Genomic DNA, 3978 nt, shown 5'->3' with positions numbered 1-3978 from the left:
GGCGATAGTAAAGATAAGCCAAAAAACAATTTTAATGTTCGTCCTATTTCAGAATCGTTATTTTTAAATTCATTTGAAAATCCTTATTGTTGTATCTTCCTCCACCATGCTTGGCCCAAGTGAAACCGACAACCTTTTAATCGAGCTAAAGGCCATACTTCAGAGATCGCTACATGGATTGCTCTTTCAAAGTCCGCATATATTTTATCCGGGTTTAAATAATTCTGAATTAAACGAAAAGCTTTTGTATACGTTTCACTAGTTTTATTTGGAAGTAAAAAAAAAAACTAGAGGGACATAGTAGTTATTTTTCACACCATGGATTGAAAAAAGTTGGTAAAAAAGCTTAGGACAACTTTTGAAAGTACTGTCAATAAACACAGTTTTCATTTGACGCAATACTTCCAAATCGGTATCACATGTAAATCCAATTATATTGGTTTCTGCACTGTTAATAAATAAAAACTGTTCTCCCCGATTAGTCATTAAATTATAATTATTTAATATATTATGAGTCTCGCTCAATGTTTTGGGCAACGTTGGTATTGTACTGCACCGACTAGCGTGTATATTTTTTCTAATTCTACATAGATCTTGAGCATCTATGGTATCAATATCGGATTTAGCTAACTCGCAGCGAATAATTTTTGCTGGTCGTTCATGTAATGCTTCTTGAGCTTTTCGTTTCGAACTGTTGCTTAATTTTTGTCTGTTAAGTTTTTTATCAGGGCATTTTTCATGGTTATGTATAATACTTTTATCAACAATTATATTTAAATTATTTATTTTTAAATACGACTTACATGTTCTTTGTACACAATATGTCCAACGGTCAATGTCGCCTGCCAATTTTTTTTGAAATCCAAACTTATAACCTTCTAATACTATAAGTTTTTTTATTTTTTTCACTATATACATAAATTCCATATTTGCACTAATTTAACACTCTACGTTAACTCAACGGTTATTGTGAAATTGCGATGTGTTACTGAATGTCGTACCGACTAACGAGTAATGACTATCTGTCCATATCGATAATATAACAACGTTTTTATCACGGATTTTATCTTAATGATTATCTGTTCATATTATGTACTTATAATGATGGGAAATATATGTTATAATAATATTAAATATTTTATTTATATTATATTGTATTTTGCTTTTTCGTAAGTCTGTATCGGGAACCAATTCGGACGTGTGCCGCCTACCTAGAATATCGGGAACCAATTCGGATGTGTGTTGCCTGGAATGTCGGGAACCAATTCGGATGTCAATTTTCAGGTATGGGAACCAATTCGGATGCAGCCACTATTATAACTGCTCATGAGGAACCTTGTATTTAATTTTCAAGCTTTTTGACCCAACGAATAAAATTTTATTGACAATTTTAGAATAAAACACTAAAAAATTAAAATTGAAAATGTCCGTAGACGGCTCAAAACAAGTCGAAATATTTTGAAAAATTTATCATGTATATACAATTTTAAACAAATGTTTGATGACAATTTTAAGTACTTTCGGTTATTACTTATTATAGCTTTTGAATAACGAAAAAATAAGAAAATAATTGTATGAGAGTTTATTAATTTACTGGTGAATATTCGATGTCTATCTTCAAAAGCTTGTAAAAAAATAATTTAACTTTATAGTAAACTTTTTTTTTGTTAAATTTAGGAAAACTTAAGGGGAATATTGTATTACATTTTTAAAGCTTAGATATAAATAGACAATTTTGATAAATGTCAGAATTCGAACGTCATATACTCAATGGAAATTATGGTGGATTTGCGCACAACTTTTTTAAATTTAAATTAAAAGTGTGGAATTCCACTAAAAAAAACACATCATTTTAAAATAAATACATTCATCGCTCCGCTAAGAATTTAAAATGTATCTTACGAAATATGTAGGTACGTACACGTACAGTGGCGGATCCTGGGCTTACTTTGGGGGGGGATGCCTCCTTTGACACCTCCTGGATCCGCCACTGTCCACTGACTACGTAGCCACGTAAGTTATTCGTAAAATATTTAATAAAATATATTAATTACTTATTTACTTCAAAACATGCGAAAATATTTTAATATCAATTAGGTATCAATACGTTTTATTTGTTTTAGTTCTTGGAGTGTTATGAAATGTGCTAATTTTTAATTCAAAAAGAAGATATAATAAATCTACAATCAATAAAATTATAAACTTACATAGAAATCTACGTCTAACTATATTAGGCAGCCAGGTAGAATAAGTACATTTATTATTTATATAGATGTATTTGGTTTTTATTGTCAATAATATTTTTTTTTTACATTAAGAAATACACAATCTTTACCTAGGTACTTTTTAGTACAATAAGTATATAAGTATGTGATGACTGATAGCAGAATAAAAAAATGCAAGTTTTTAATATGAAGCCATCTATTAGTAACACTTGACGGGGAAATAAAAATTTTAATTTAAAATCATGTATAGGTACTAATTACCTAGGTACCTATAACTGTAGCTTATATGTATAATGTTTGTTTACACAATGCTATATACAATATACAAATACAATATGCAATATATTGTACGCTTATGTATACCTAGTACCTATATACAATTTGAATGTTATTATTGTTTTAAAGATAGCTGATAGATATATAGTAACAGTGGCGTACTCAGATATTTTCAATAGAAAGGATTAGGTACATAAAATATATAAGATATCGACAAATTTTCAATTTCACCTATTAATTTTTATATATATAAAGCCCGGATTAAGTTAATTTTGGGCCTGGGGCCAAACAATTTTAGGGGCTCATAAATATAATCAAAATATTGGTTACTCACAAATAAATACCTATATTTTAGAGATAAAAAAAATGTTTACTAATTACTATATAGGTAAATTACATTTAATCATTTAAATACTTTTTTTTATGAAATGTACCTAAGTGTTTGAACAATGAACATAATATAGATACGTAATAAATTATCAATATTAATGTATGAATTTGCGTTCATTATTCTAGGTAATATTCAAAGTTTAACATCAAAAACAGTTTTTCAGCTATAATGTTTTAACCATGGTAAATTTGTAACCGACGGTATTCACAGTACTCAGGTATAACTAAATAGGTACTATACCTAAATCCCATTTCCTTACCATTAACACCCTGCTAAGAATAGAGGACATTGTCAATATTATTATAGCATAATAATAATAATAATAACATATCCATTATTATCTATATAAAATAGCAATATAGTCTATGTTGTGAACCCAGGACCATGGCCCTCTCTGCCCCCCTCAATCAGGGCTTGCGCACAGACAACAATACATATTATAATTAGCTATATGCTGAATGTGAATTCGGAATGTTATTAAGCGACGAGGATTGTATACCAAAAACGATTCTGAGTGAAGACTACGGTCTGTCAGCCTATATATTAAAACAATAATTTTAAATTAGAAAAAGTAACTAAAAGTAAATATTTATTATAGATTAAATATCTAATTTCATACAAATTTAAACTTAAATATTTATTAAAAAAGACTGCGTTTATATTACAATATTATTGGATTTTTTGGTTATAGAAGGTATATTAAGTACCTAGGTATATTAATTACTTATGAGAAACAATCTTAAATTTTAACAATTTTAAATTAACAATCCATAATATTTAATAATTTCTTAACTAGGTACAATATAATTTGCAAAATTTCGCGATTTAGATGAATTTTTATAACATTTTTAATTGAAGTACTTCTAAAGAAAAAAACATCCCACCTCCCTATAATTGCTAATAGTCGTCAGAAACTCAGAAGTCTAGGCAGACTTTTTTTCCCTACAATATTACAACATCTTATTTGTACGGTTTTCCGATATTTTTCATACCCGTTTCGCGCACACTGTCAGTCATATGGTTCACAGTATTTACTATATATTATTTACACATAACAAATTACATTTTACAACAGCTGCAGCTGTT

The sequence above is a fragment of the Acyrthosiphon pisum genome, chromosome X, assembly GCF_005508785.2.
Source record: "Acyrthosiphon pisum isolate AL4f chromosome X, pea_aphid_22Mar2018_4r6ur, whole genome shotgun sequence".
NCBI lineage: Eukaryota > Metazoa > Arthropoda > Insecta > Hemiptera > Aphididae > Acyrthosiphon > Acyrthosiphon pisum.
Note: the sequence above shows the minus strand (reverse complement) of the source record.